General features: G+C 41.6%; 1 protein-coding gene across 1 annotated transcript in view; it reads right to left on the bottom strand.

The window, feature by feature from the left end:
• The window catches only part of gramd1ba (GRAM domain containing 1Ba), a 369,918-nt gene extending 360,485 nt beyond the window's left edge, over positions 1–9,433 (bottom strand). Inside the window, exon 1 of the mRNA XM_051931902.1 lies at positions 9,049–9,433. The gene's annotated coding sequence lies outside the window, so the exon portion shown is untranslated. The remainder of the gene's footprint in view (positions 1–9,048) is intronic.
• Positions 9,434–16,273: the final 6,840 nt, after the last annotated feature.

Here is a 16,273-nt window from a genome sequence, read left to right as displayed (position 1 = left end):
TGGCAATGAGGCGACTGCACCTGCAACAGCTCCCCAGTATATAAAAGGGTGGCACACATTAAGAAGGAAAAGAGAAGAAACAGACGGTTAGAGCGGTGGAGAAAGAAAGAAAGAAAGAAAGAAAGAAAGAAAGAAAGAAAGAAAGAAAGAAAGAAAGAAAGAAAGAAAGAAAGAAAGAAAGAAAGAAAGAAAGAAAGAAAGTGTCGAGAAAAAAGTCAACGTTATCTTTATTCTCGACATTTCCACTTTATTTTTTTAAATTTTATTTTAATAATTTTATTGTAATCATTCATACAAATCGATCAATTTTTACAAAAAATAGAATTGAAAAACAAGTCGACCCCGATTCCTGAGAGAGAGAGCATGGCCAACGGGATAAAACTTAAGGCTTGTAGACATACCTAAATTGGTGAGTTTAATAGACCAGTAGAGATGAATGGAGAAGAAACAGAAATGCAGAGATAATTGCTTCCACGGTGCTTTAAGAGCTTATTCTAAAATTTTATTGATTACATCCTGCCATGTTTTAAAAAAGTTCTGTACAGATCCTCTAACTGAATATTTGATTTTTTCTAATTTCAAATAATATAAAACATTGGTTACCCACTGACTTAAAAGAGGAGAGTTAGGATTCGTCCAGTTTAGCAAAATAAGTCTGCGTGCCAATAGTGTAGCGAATGCAATCACAGTTTGCTTGTCCTTCTCCACTTTAAACCCATCTGGAAGAACACCAAATACAGCTGTTAATGGGTTAGGAGGGATTGTGACCCCAAGGCTGTCTGAAAGGCACTTAAAAATTTTGGTCCAAAATGATGTTAGTTTGGTGCAGGCCCAAAACATGTGACCCAGTGAGGCTGGGACTTGATTGCAGCGTTCGCAGGTTGGATCTTGCCCTGGAAACATTTTGGACAGTTTTTAGGCGAGACAGATGTGCTTGATATATAATTTTGAACATTTCCACTTTAAACCCTTGTTTTTTCTCCCCCTAGTTTAACATTGCCATGTGGTAAACTTCATCTTAAAATCAATGTTTAATTTACTAGATTTTCTCAAACCCTGTCATAACTAAAGCAGCACATTAAATGTTGTTTGTTAAGTGTTTCCCCGACCCAGATCGCTACGTGCTTCTTAAACTGGCAGCAATCGCCACACAGAACACATTCACTTCATGATATTCCAGCTCTCTGAACATTTAGAATGCCAAGATAAGTGATCTGATATTTTATAATGAAATAAATGCATTAAAGCTTGTACAAAACATGTGGGGGCACGGTGGCGTGGAGGCAGCACTGCAAGGGGAGGTTAGTTTAAGAAGCACACAGCGATTGGCATGGGTCGGGGATCACTTAATACGAAGCATTTAATGTGCTACATTAGTTATGACGGAGTTTGAGAAAATGTAGTAAATAAAACATTGATTTTAAAATTAAGTTTAAGACGTTCTACTTTAATGACAAAATAAACTATGGAGTATTGGTGCCTTCTGTTGAGCGTTTTTGGAAGCAGGAGTGACCGTTATGCTCTGGAGGTGCTCTCGCCAGGACGGAAGTGGTGGCAGTGCAGAGCGGGAAGAGCAGGGCTCTGTGGTTGCCCGCAAACTGTAGGATTGGTGGCGGGGGACACGGGCAGGATGAGATGGGTGTCCACACCTGCTGTTCGACGGGCTGCGAGGTCCGAATAGGAGAAGCCGAGAGGTGTCAGTTTTAAAGGAAGGCACCAGGGGATTGTGGGATTTGCAATGAGTTTCCTGCACTGCATTGTTTTAACCTCGTTTTTAAGGGATTGTTCTGTTTATTGATTTTTAACCTCCACATAACACTTATTTATTTATTGACAGTTTGGAGGACTGCACTTTATGGACACTATTTGGATTTTTTTTTTAATAAAAGCACTGAGCACTTTGTACTATCCCTTTGCTTGGTGTGTTTTGTCCTCATCTGTCACGCTCATCTCGGTTACAGTACTGATGGTGTCGGGTTCAAGAGGCTCCCATTACAGAAGAGGGAGCAAGGAGCCAGCCCATACCGTCACACATTCCTTTGGAGGGAATGGTGGGTACAGCTGTGGATCAACAGCATGACACTGAAATGAGGAACACATGGATCATGATGATAGTGCCTAGTGAGGATGTGTGAAGAGAGGGTCCAGCACCAATCTTTGGGGCACCCCTGAGCTCACTAGGTGCACCCTTGACATCTCTCTTCTCCAAGATCTGCACAAGAGGTGGGACTCAGACCACCAGGGATGCTAAAGTCAGGGAGGGTAACAAGGAGGATGCAGAGGTTGACCTTGTCAAAGACACAAGAGAGATCTAGCAGGATGAGGACAGATGGCATGTTGGCAGCATTTAGCAAGTTGTAACATGCCATGACCCCCCTTGAAGCCCGACTGATTACACTCAAGCTGTCTGTTGTTACTCTTGGTTGTGGATGATTGCTGTTGGCAGTAGATACCATTAAATTAATATTTCCTTGCTTTTCTTTCTGCTTTATCAAAGGAACCCACACACATCATCCCATCTCATCATATCACACGTCATCCATTTCAAAATAATCCTCCTCGTCTTTTATCTGTGTAAAGAGCTACCTGAATATATAATGGAATATCTGGACTCAATGGTGGCTTGGAAATGTACGCTCGGTAACTAATTACACTGGATCTCCTCACTCTCTGGCCATTCTGATCGGACAACCTGTGATGTCCGCCAATTCCTTGAAGAACTGCAACTAAGGGGATCATCGGTGAGGTCCTACGTGTCAATCGGATTATCTAACATGGCTGGCCCTCCTCATTGATAAGAACTTCGTTCAGAATTATCCATCAGCCTGACCTACGGATCTTTTGAAGAAAAAAAAAAACGGAGGCAGAAAGGCACTGAGTTGGGATTCAAACCCACACTCTTAAAAATAAAGGTGCCAAAGCGGTCCTGCGGAGCAATGCCATGTGGGAACCATCCACATGAGGGCTCCGGACAGAATCTTTATTTACTACTTGCCATCCCCCGCGGCTCTGCCCACGTAGGAGCGAAACAGGACAAACTTTAAAGATCAATAAACAAAAAGGTATCGCTAGCTAAGTGGAGGCAAAGAACACTCCAAAACACAGAGGTAGAGCGACTCGAACGCAGGCTGGCATGTGAGTTAGGAGGGCCCTGCCCGGCTCCCCACTCCTGACGTCACACTACCCCTTCCCTCGGACAACAGCCTCAAATTAGCAACAACAACAATAACATATATTTGTTTAGCACATTTTCATACAAATGATGTGGCTCAAAGTGCTTTACATGATGAAGAAAGAGAAAAAAGACAAAATAAATAATTAAAATTAGGGAACACTAATTAACATAGAATAAAAGTAAGGTCCAATGGCCAGGGAGAACAGAAAAAAAAAAACTCCAGACGGCTGGAGAAAAAAAATAAAATCTGCAGGGGTACCGAGGCCACAAGACCACCCAGCCCCCTCTAGGCATTCTATCTAACATCAATGACCTCACAATCAGTCCTCATGGTATTCAGCGTGAATATATCATTCCTGCAAGCGAACTATGATTCTTATAGCGTGATGAGAGAATTCGCAAAATCAACCGGAATGTTCAAGCAAATTCTACAAAAAAAAATGATCTAAATCCGTGAAGTAGTTCTCTTGTTCGCTAGCTAAGCGGATGTAAGATACGCCCACAAGGTTGCCGTGTGAGTGAGGCAAGCCCCGCCCCCTCCCCTCTGCCCGTTGCATCTCTGTTGGATTTGCGCAAACAAATTGGTACCACAAGCGAACTATGATTCTTAGTGCGATGAGAGAGGTCACAGAATCAACCGGAATGTTCAAGCAAATTATAGAAATAAAAAAACCATCTAAATCGCTGAAGTAGTTCTCTCGTGAAAAGCGGACAGACAGAAGTTGGATTTTATATATATACTACCAATCCCCCATGGCTTTACCCGCATATTAGTAAAACAGGGCAGTGAGGTGGGCCCTGTGCGGCTCCCCACTCCTTCACTCCTCCCTTGGCCTGCAGCCTCCGTCTCAGATTAGCGCGAAATATATCGCTCCTGCAAGCGAACTACGATTCTTAGCGTGATGAGAGAAGTCGCAAAATCAACCGGAATGTTCAAGCAAATTCTAGAAAAAAAAGATCTAAATCTGTTAAGTAGTTCTCTCGTTCGCTAGCTAAGCGGCTGTAAGGCAGACTCATGAGTGAGGAGGGCCTCGCAGCCCAATGAGTCTGTCTCGGATTCGCATTAATAAATCGGTACCACAAGTGAACTATGATACTTAGTGTAATGAGAAAGTCACAAAATCAATGGAATGTTCAAGCAAATTCTAGAAAAAAACCCGATCTAAATCCGTTAAGTAGTTCTCTCATGAAAAGCGGACAGACATACAAACGGGTTTAAAAAACTATGATAAATTTTGCACTTGGACCACGGCATTTTTAAAACTGCTTCTTAGCGAGCACCTATGGGCCAAGCATAACCTCCATTCCACATTTCAAGTCCCAGGTCCTCATGGTTTGGGAGATTTTGTGATGAGTGAGTCAGTGGTATTTGGCTTTTATATATAAATAAATATATAGAGAGAAGATCTGTAACAGAGTCCATAAATACCCAGGAGCAGATGATAACAGACTTGTGATTTTTTAACGGACTGCTGCACATAATCACAGCTGACTAAGTTCAGGTTTGTCTTGAGCCATCATATCCTGCCTACTACACCTTCAAGATTTCTGTTTTGTCCAAATATGGGGAACCTTCTCAAAGCCCCAAGGAAATATTTTCATAGGTAAAGAACTCTGAGAATGAAACGGTTCTTGATCAAGTAATGGCTCAATGAAGGAGCAGACAAACCAATAAAGGCCCATTTCAGTGCCACTATCGGTACAACAGTTGTCCTCTAGCAGCACTAACCACAGTGCCACCATGCTGCCCTTTTACAACATACCACTCCACACAAAGAGGAGGGCAGATTCTGATGCTACAACACCTGAGGTGCCAACCGAGGCCACTGGGTACCTCATAACCCCTGCTGATGTGTTCATCTTCAAGGACTTGACTTCTCGCTTGTCATGTACTGTGCACGTCCTCCTTGTTTCTCTCACACTGCCTGTCGCTGCTTATAGTTTTGCACTTCCTGCCTATGACATCAATGCTTCTGATCTTTGAATAACAGCACCTGCCAAATCCTCCAATGTGAAGAGAAAAACGAGGAGACAGCCATCAGCTCCCGTTTACTCCACTCGTGTACCAACGCTTCAATGTCAGCTTGTGTTTTGGACTCATTTCTATAATGCAGCCATCTGCAGCCACTTGTTCTACTTGGAGGAAATGACAAGACCAAGCCTCTCATGGCAGCACTGGGTGTCAGGCAGGCACCATTCTGGTGTGAGATGGTTGGCCATAGCCAGGTAAACCCAACTCTAGTGGCCTTATTTGGATTTTTTGGACAATGGATTGTCCTCAGAATGTCCAAGAGAGAAAAGGAGGACAACACTGCATAGACATAGATGGATGGATGGATGGATGGATGGATGGATGGATGGATGGATGGATGGATGGATGGATTCCCCTCCCTCCGCCCCAAAGTCAACAACCGACACCAAGTAGTTTGTTATAAACCGGTGATGTTTCCGCAGTCAAACACGGTGAGAAAAATGTATTCCCAAATAATGTCATGTGCTGCACTGTTCATTGCAAGATGTACACACCAGCACTGGGCCAACTGAGATCTACCGATCCACTTCAACTCTTTGGGACGTCCAACGAAACCAAAGCAAAATCCTGAGAATCCTGCACTGACTCAGCAACTTGGATGGATGAATGGCCAGCACTTCAGAACAGCTAATCCACCCGATGCCATCCAGGACAGCACGGCTCCCAGTGGCTGCAGGTTTTTGTCCCCAACCAGAATTCCAGTCAGTCAGTCGTTTGCCTTTTACTTTGCATGTAACAATTATTTGCTAATAAGCTTCTAAGTGGCTGACACTGAAGTAGTTGCTCCTCTCACAGCTATTTGTGCTGGTGTCTGCTCGGTGCATCATTAGATACAATTAAGAAAGCCAACTCCACAGAAAAAGTGAAAATGACATAAATAAAAAAATAAACAATTCAATATACAGAAAACATGCAAATATGTGTTCATTTCCTGTAAGTGTAAATCTGACACTACTACGCTTTTGTAAATGTAAAATAAAAGAAACAAAATGGTCAATCAAGTAAACAATGAGAATAATTAAATGTTACAATGACAGACCGATTGAGAAACTGGTCGGAACAAAAACCTCCTGCAGCAGCTGGCTACCAGGACCAAACGTTATGAACGACAGATCTAGGAGAAGCTTGTAGAAGAAGCTACTGGAGGAGGTGTTGGTGAGGACAGCGTAGGGGGGGGGGGGCGTTGCTTACCCCACACCCAAGTGCAGTGATGGGTGCACTAGGCTGTAAATATGGTGCAGTTCTTGGAATGAGACCAAAATCCCGAGTCCCCAAGGTCATAAAAGATCCTTGGGCTTTCCTCAAAATGAGTAAGGTGTATTTGACATTCCTGGCGAAATTATCCATCACAGCCTCATCTGTTCTGACCCCCTAATCATCCCTTGTCTGTCTGACCCCTTCACCATCTAATAGCCTACCATGTAGTGAGCTTACTAGTGCAAAAATAGTTGACACTGCATCATCCAAGTGGATGCTGCATATCAGTGGTGTTTGAAGTGGCTCCCCGCTGCCTATGCAAAGCACTTGGAGTGTTTAGAAAGGGGATAGATAAATGTAAGTAACTAACTAACCAGTAGAAAACACGACTGTAGAGGAAACTTTACTGATAGATAGATAGATAGATAGATAGATAGATAGATAGATAGATAGATAGATAGATAGATAGATAGATAGATAGATAGATAGATAGATAGATAGATTTGAAAGGCACTATATAAATCGATAGATTGGTGTGTACTGCCCGATACCAGGAGTCTGAATGGCACAGTCAGCTCTGTTACAGTAAATAACTTTGCCTTCCTCAGTACAAGAATAGCCTAGTCAGTTTTGAAGCCCCAATCCAACAAGCCGTCCCCCTGGTCCTCAATGTCCATATGCTCTGGTCAGTTGCCATACTCATGGACGTGTCTGAGTGGCTTCTCTTTTGCTCTGTGGGATGTCTGACACTAATTATTATGAATTGGTGTCACTCAAACATGGTAAGTAAAATGTACCACCCAAACATTTAGAATGAGACTGTCCATTGCAAGGTGTACACACCCTCCTTGGTAAATTGGCCAGTCTACATAATGTGCAAGTCTTGAGGACGTCCAAGCAAAACCAATGCAAAGAAAGGAAAATCCTTCTCAGTCACGGGGACATGGCTTGATGGATGGGATGGAGAGATAACCCACCCTACTTCTTCAAAGTAAATGACTAACACAAACTTGTTTATTATGAATAGATATTACTACAGCTAAATTAGTGAGAAAATTACAACCCAAAAAAGATTTAGAACTTTAGAGTATATAATAAAACAATACATTTTAACATGAGATATAACTGATTGCCACACACATGTGCTTAAGAAGCAGATTTAAAGTTCTGCTAAGGTAAACAAACTCCTGGCGAGAGGGGGCGCTGTCGCTAACACCCTCCCAAACCCCAACATCCGCAGCTCTGAAGGACAAGTACCAGAAGCTCCTTGACCATGCCTCTTCTGGGACTATTGCTATATAATTGGTCTACTAACCAGAAGCGGGCGTTCATTACAAGTCCCGACTGAGACGGAGACGGAGCCCATCTACCCAGGTTACTTTGGCGTATTAAAAGAGAACGCAGCAGTGGCCGTTATTTCCGTTTGCCTCCTTGATTTTGGTGACATTTATAAAGAACATGTTGGACTGGTACTCCAAGCCTTGAATCCATGTCCGACCTTTTGTTGAGGCTATATTAGATAGATAGATAGATAGATAGATAGATAGATAGATAGATAGATAGATAGATAGATAGATAGATAGATAGATAGATAGATACCTGTAATGCACAAGTGGATGTACACATTTTAATACTATACATCATACAGCACATGACAATCTTTGATAACAAATCATTTCAAATCCAAATACAATACTTTTGGTCTGAATTACCCAATACCAACAATCAGAATAACACAGACACAGCTAACTGTTTCTATTAAAATAAATAACATGCCTTGTGCAGAACAAGAACAGCCTAGCCAGTCCTTTTACCCCTTAACCCAAACCAGCCCCCCTGGTCTTCATTACCCAAATGCCTCAGAGACTGTGGCGCGTTGGAGTCCCTTTCTCTTTTGCTGTGTCAACTTTCTGCCGCCTGCCAGGCTGCGATTTGTTACCTCAGCAAAGCGAGTGCAGTAAATACGGACAATGGACACGCAGAGCAGCGCAGGAGAAAGTCCAAGCGCAGACACAGCACATTGTGTTGTTATTACATTACAGCCTGGTGAGACCTTGGCTCTTAAAGCGGAAAAGACTGTCATTGGTGGGGGATTTCACACTTGTCGGATCTTCAAGCCTCCAGGGATGCCTCTCTCGTATGCACACCTGTGGCAAGCCTTACAGGCGGCAGCGCTGTTTATTCCTTCCTTCGCTGCTCTTCAAGACCCAGCACGCCTTTATCGTCACCCCTTCACAGCACTTGCGTATTCAAACCTTCGCTCTTTCTTGCTTAATGACTACGAGTAAAGCTACACCTTTCGGTGTCACAGTAGGACACTGAGTACAAGTGTATCGAGTATCTGGAAGTTTGGTAACCCCTCCCTTTTCAAAGCTGGCAGGTACAGAGAGTCGGCAGGAAGGGGCAGCTGCGACCTGCGGTCCCAGACTACGGGTCTGTGTCAAGCCCCGTTGTGTGCTAGCACGCCGCACGCATCACTGGCGTCTGCGGTGTCTCTCTGTCTTTATTACTCGTGCGCCTATCTTCACACGCCTGTTATGCATCGCAGTTTTCAGACGAGTCTCTCTGCCCTCATTTGTACGTACGGTGCCATTCCGGTGTCCCCCCGCCCCCTTAAAGCTCCAGGGTCTTGTCGTTTCCCTACCTGTGGTGTTGTCTTCTGAGTGCCCCGGGGGAAGTCGGCTTGCTCCTCGGATGCTGCAGCTGGGGTAGGGATCGCAGAGAGATGCTTTTAAAAAGATTGTCCTCGGCGGCGTCCTCCAGCTTCAGCTGAGGAATAATGTGTGCGGGGTTCGCGAAGGCCATGTCAGCGGCACTGGGTGAATATGGGGCGTGTGGGACCGTTAGGTGATGACACTCCGGGGTTGAGCACTCTGCGAGTCAGTCAGAGTGAGCGGGAGCTTCTGAAAACACACACTAGCACGCGCACGCGGTGGGAGAGAGGGAGGGGTGTAGAGCGGGTCAGTAGAGCAGCGCGCGCATGTGCCACAAGAGCGCGCCGAAGTGCTAGGCACGTGCAGACACACGCGCGTCGCCGCACCTGGCGTACAAGTGGTGAGAAGCAACAGCAAGACAGGTACGAAAGGTGCGCTGCGCTAGACAGAGATAGATAGATAGATAGATGAAGATAGATAGATAGATAGATAGATAGATAGATAGATAGATAGATAGATAGATAGATAGATAGATATGAAAGGCACTATATATTATTATATATATATATTATATATATATATATATATATATATATATATATATATATATATATTAGAACATTTTTTTCGTATAGAACATGCTATTTATACCAACAAACTTGTCAACCATGTTCACCTGAATTTCCCAAAATGACTTCGGTATGTTTGACGGTTCCCAAAGTACTAGGGTGTTGTACCGTGTTAGCCATTATGAATGTAGATGACACCTTTTATTGGCTAACTAAAAAGATTACAATTTGCAAGCTTTCGAGGCAACTCAAGGCCCCTTCTTCAGGCAAGGGGCGTGAGTTGCTTCGAAAGCTTGCATATTGTAATCTTTTTAGTTAGCCAATAAAAGGTGTCAGTTTGCTTGACTTTTCTCTACGGTTCCCAAATTAATTTATTTATTCCGTATATGGTTTGCCATACCTGTTACTTTCTATCTTAAATATTTAGACCAACACACACACACACACTTAATCTCTGTTATGCTCGATGCCCAGTATAGAAAATGGTCGGGATTTGTTATATTAGTATGCCGGCATCATCACAAGTGATCAGTCATTCCTTTGTCGAAGAGTGCTAGCAAGGACAGTACGGTGAGATGTGACAGAGTAGGTCAAAGTAAATATTCTCATTCATTTACAGCGAGCATCATGGCCATCTTCAGGATAAGAAACTGACAATGACAGAATTCTGCATGTCCTCTACCGTGCAGAAGTCACTTTTATTGGGAGTACTGGCAATTGAGGGTGGGGGAGTGGGGGTTGGAAACTTTGCTAAAATGCACCAGTCATGGTCTTTTGAAAAAAAAGAAGAAAAAAGTAAACTTCTTTTGCAACACACATATTAATATTTTTATCATTAACAAATCAGACAGCAGACACCTGTGCACACACAACACACAAACACAGGGCCCTCAGACCGGCTTCTGTTTAATTCCATTGCAGTTCACAATTCAAAACTGCATTGTTGGTACATTTAGACAATAATGCCATGGCCATTAAAAAAATGCCAACAAGATGGATTGGATACATTTAAATACCCACCTGTTTGTCACCCTATTGTTAGTAAGCAGCACAGGCAAAATGAAAAATTAAAAAGGAATGCCTGGCCACCTACTAATTCATTGTTAAATAAATACTTCCTGGAAACAGATAAGCATGAAAATGAAGCAGTTTCAAACTATGGAGGAATATTTCTGATAAATGAAATAAAAAATGTTAGAACAAAAGAAATAAATATGACAGTAAAAACAAACAAACAAACAAATAAATAAATAAAAAGGACAACGATATCTTAAATAATTAGATGTTTCATTAATATATGTTTTTGTTGCTCATTTCTTGATATATTTATTTAATTAGTTCTTTCCTTATTTATTCCCTAGACACCGTATGCATCATGAAATACACCTTGAAAAGGAAACTGTCATTGTTCAGCAGTCAAAGCTGAGAGGGCGGGCTCTAGTGAGGCCTGTCTTTTGATTGGTAAATCGTCGGCAGAGTGTACATCAATCTCTGGCCATCAAGTGCTACAATTATAGATAGAATTTCAGATACAGAGGACTGAGGAGATGAGAAAAAATGATATATACAGTATGTATATATACAACCCCATTTCCAATGAAGTTGGGACGTTGTGTAAAAGGTAAATAAAAACAGATTACAATGATTTGCAAATCCTTTTCAACCTATATTCAATTGAATACACTACAAAGACAAGATATCGAATGTTCAAACTTTACTGTTATTTTGCAAATCTTCACTTATTTTGAATTTGATGCTTGCAACACGTTCCAAAAAAGCTGGGACAGGGACATTTTACCACTGTGTTATATCACCTTTCCTTTTAACAACACTCAATAAGCGTTTGGGAACTGAGGACACTAATTGTTGAAGCTGTGTAAGTGGAATTCTTTCCCATTCTTGCTTGATGTACAACTTCAGTTGCTCAGCAGTCCGGGGTCTCAGTTGTCGTATTTTGCGCTTCGTAATGCGCCACACATTTTCAATGGGAGACAGGTCTGGACTGCAGGCAGGCCAGTCTAGTACCTGCACTCTTTTACTACAAAGCCACGCTGTTGTAACACATGCAGAATGTGGCTTCGCATTGTCCTGCTGAAATAAGCAGGGATGTCCCTGAAAAAGATGTCACTTGAATGGCAGCATATGTTGCTCCAAAACCTGTATGTACCTTTCAGCATTAATGGTGCTTTCACAGATGTGCAAGTTACCCATGCCATGGGCACTAACACACCCCCATACCATCACAGATGCTGGCTTTTGAACTTAGCGCTGATAACAATCCGGAAGGTCCTTTTCCTCTTTGGCCCGGAGAACACAACGTCCATGATTTCCAAAAACAATTTGAAATGTAGACTCGTCAGACCACAGCACACTTTTCCACTTTGCATCAGTCCATCTCAGATGAACTCGGGCCCAGAGAAGGTGCCGGCGTTTCTGGGTGTTGTTGATATATGGCTTTCGCTTTGCACAGTAGAGTTTTAACTTGCACTTGTAGATGCAGCGACGAACTGTGTTAACGGACAATGGTTTTCTGAAGTATTCCTGAGCCCACGTGGTAATATCCTTTACAGAATGATGTCGGCTTTTAATGCAGTGCCACCTGAGGAATCGAAGGTCACGGGCATCCAGTGTTGGTTTTCGGCCTTGTCGGTTACGTGCAGAGATTTCTCCAGATTCTCTGAATCTTTTGATGATATTATGGACAGTAGATGATGAAATCCGTAGATTCCTTGCAATTGTACGTTGAGAAACATTGTTCTTAAACTGCTAGACTATTTGTCAATGCAGTTGTTCACAAAGTGGTGAACCTCACCCCATCCTTGCTCGTGAACAACTGAGCCTTTTGGGAATGCTCCTTTTATACCCAATCATGACAAACACCTGTTTCCAATTAACCTGTTCACCTGTGGAATGTTCAAAACAAGTGTTTTTTGAACATTCCTCAACTTTCCCAGTCTTTTGCTGCCCCTGTCCCAGCTTTTTTGGAATGTGTTGCAGGCATCAAATTCAAAATGAGTGAAGATTTGCAAAACAACAATTAAGTTTATCAGTTTGAACATTCGATATCTTGTCTTCGTAGTGTATTCAACTGAATATAGGTTGAAAAGGATTTGCAAATAATTGTATTCTGATTTTATTTATGTTTTATACAACGTCCCAACTTCATTGGAATTGGGGTTGTATATATATACAGTCATATGAAAAAGTTTGGGACTCTCTCTCAGCCTACATAATAATTTACTTTCAACAAAAAAGATAACAGTGGTATGTCTTTCATTTCCTAGGCACATCTGAGTACTGTGGTGTTTACCAAACAAAGATTTTTAGTGAAGCAGTATTTAGTTGTATGAAATTAAATCAAATGTGAAAAACTGGCTGTGCACAAATGTGGGTCCCCTTGTCATTTTGCTGATTTGAATGCCTGTCACTGCTCAATGCTGATTACTTACAACACCAAATTGGTTGGATGAGCTCGTTAAGCCTTGAACTTCATAGACAGGTGTGTCCAATCATGAGATATAAAGGGGATTTAAGGTGGTCAGTTGCAAGTTGGGCTTCCCTTTGACTCTCCTCTGAAGAGTGACAGCATGGGATCCTCAAAGCAACTCTCCAAAGATCTGAAAACAAAGATTGTTGAGTCTCATGGTTTAGGGGAAGGCTACAAAAAGCTATCTCAGAGGTTTAAACTGTCAGTTTCAACTATAAGGAATGTCATCAGGAAATGGAACGCCACAGGCACAGTTACTGTTAAACCCAGCAGGTCTGGCAGGCCAAGAAAAATACAGGAGTGGCATATGAACAGGATTGTGAGAATGGTTACAGACAGCACACAGATCACCTCCAAAGACCTGCAAGAACATCTTCCCGCAGATGGTGTATCTGTACATTGTTCTACAATTCAGCACAATTTGCACAAAGAACATCTGTATGGCAGGGTGATGAGAAAGAAGCCCTTTCTGCACTCACTCCATAAACAGAGTCACTTGTTGTATGCCAATGCTCATTTAGACAAGCCAGATTCATTTTGGAACAAAGTGCTTTGGACTGATGAGACAAATATTGAGTTATTTGGTAAGAACAAAAAGCACTTTGCATGGCGGAAGAAGAACACCGCATTCCAAGAAAAACACCTGCTACCTACTGTCAAATTTGGTGGAGGTTCCATCATGCTGTGGGGCTGTGTGGCTAGTTCAGGGACTGGGGCCCTTATTAAAGTCGAGAGTCGGATGAATTCAACCCAATATCAACACATTCTTCAGGATAATGTTCATGCATCAGTCACAAAGTTGAAGTGACGCAGGGGTTGGATATTCCAACAAGACAATGACCCAAAACACGTTTGAAATCCACAAAGGCATTCATGCAGAGGGAGAAGAACAACGTTCTGGAATGGCCGTCACAGTCCCCTGACTTGAATATCATCAAAAATCTATGGGATAATTTGAAGCAGGCTGTCTATGCTCAGCAGCCATCAAATTTAACTGAACTGGAGAAATTTTGTATGAAGAATGGTCAAAAATACCTCCATCCAGAATCCAGACACTCATCAAAGGCTACAGGAGGCGTCTAGAGGCTGTTAGATTTGCAAAAGGAGGCTCAACTAAGTATTGATGTCATATCCCTGTTGGGATTCCCATATTTATGCACCTGTCTAATTTTGTTATGATGCATATTGCATATTTTCTGTTAATCCAATAAACTTAATGTCACTGCTGAAATACTACTGTGTCCATAAGGCATGTCATATATTAAAAGGAAGTTGCTACTTTGAAAGTTGAGCCAATGATAAACAAAAATCCAAAGAATTGAGAGGGGTTTCCAAACTTTTTCATATGACTATATGTATATATATATATATATATATATATATATATATACTGTATATATATACAGTACAGGGTGAGTCAAAATTATGTTAACATTTGAATGGCGGAAGCAATTTTTCACAAAACATACTTCATATGTATATGTATATATATATATATATATATATATATATATCATATAATATATATATATATATATATATATATATATATACAACGTTAGGGGCATTGCCTCTGGCGCTGACGTCCGAGGTTCGATTCCCGAGAGGGAGTGCAGTGGAGTGTGTACACCTGATGAGCCCAGAATGAGGGCGAAACACGTGTCGTGTACTCTTTGCATTTATTTGACAGTAAAACTATTTCAACCATTCTATGATCTGCTCTTCACAAACTGAGGGCACCGTGGCGGATGTTAGCAGGTTGCTGGCCAACCACAAGCGTTACCTGGTAGGTAACCACCCATACAATCAGATTGTGACACAGACTTCGAATGCCGTGAATATATATACATATATATATATATATATTAGATATATTATATATATATATATATATATATATATATATATATACTGTATATATATACAGTACAGGGTGAGTCAAAATTATGTTAACATTTGAATGGCGGAAACAATTTTTCACAAAACATACTTCATATGTGCAAGATGATTTACAGGAGTGTCTCAACCTGTGCGCCATCATGTTCAACACATGTACCATATGTGGCACATAAATTATCCACAAAAATTATATATAAGTATATACATAGCAGTACCATTAGTGTTCACATAATTTCGACTCATTCTGTATATATATATATATATATATATATATATATATATATATATATATATATATTATATATATATATATATTGTGAAGACAGAGAAAATACAAGAGAAACACATAAAGGTTTGGGACCCAGTCCTGTATACTGAGGGTCTTGTGGAGAACAGTCTTGTAAAATAACAGAGACTTCCATAAGACATTGTTATAATAATTCAGGGGATTTTTATATGTGACGGACAGGAAATGACAATGAAAATGGATAATGACGTTGAAATGGTGAGCCAGAGGTGATAAGATGGGCTGAAGGAGGAAGTGAGATCACCTAATGTAATCGATTCTTCGGCACCTGAAAGAGAACTGTTTCTTGAATGGATTTTGAACAGAGTTTCAGAAGGTAAGTCTTCTAATCTTCTGTTTTCCTGGAGGATAATAGTCAGAGGCATTAGCACAGAATGTCAAATCCCCCTGGTTGTTTTGTTCACGCCACGTCGGGCCGGTTGGCTGCCCCTATTTTGTGCATGTGTGACTATATATATATATATATATATATATATATATATAATCTTCATTTGGATCTTGATCTTTGTTTGTCCGCGAATTCATGTGGTGTTCCTGCTGTGTTCAGTAGAGGGCAGTAGTGATGGAGGAGGAGAGGAAGTGGGGGGGAGGATCGTTGGATGAGGTTGGAGTGTGGTGATTAAAGAGGATTGAACTAAAGGAGACTACGTGCTGTTTGTACTGGCTCAATACACAACACCTTGGTTGTTACTTTTGTTTACAAACACTGTCGATACCACTCTTTGTATTTAGATCTGGCGTCGACACCTAGTTCGTTGTCGAGACTGTGGTTTTTTGTGTTTCTATCGACCGTCGTTGGCAGCACTTCGTCCAAATTGAATGTTCACCCACTTCTTGGAGTCGCCAGTCAGAGTATATACATCGGACACACTTCTGTGATTTTCCATCAGTCGGCGTTTGGAGTTCAAGAAAGAAGCATTGGTTCTTCCTTACTCTTTGTATTGCCACAAAGC

Source organism: Erpetoichthys calabaricus, chromosome 9 (assembly GCF_900747795.2).
Source record: "Erpetoichthys calabaricus chromosome 9, fErpCal1.3, whole genome shotgun sequence".
In the NCBI taxonomy this organism is placed as follows: Eukaryota; Metazoa; Chordata; class Cladistia; order Polypteriformes; family Polypteridae; genus Erpetoichthys; species Erpetoichthys calabaricus.
This window is presented reverse-complemented; position numbering and strand designations above follow the sequence as displayed.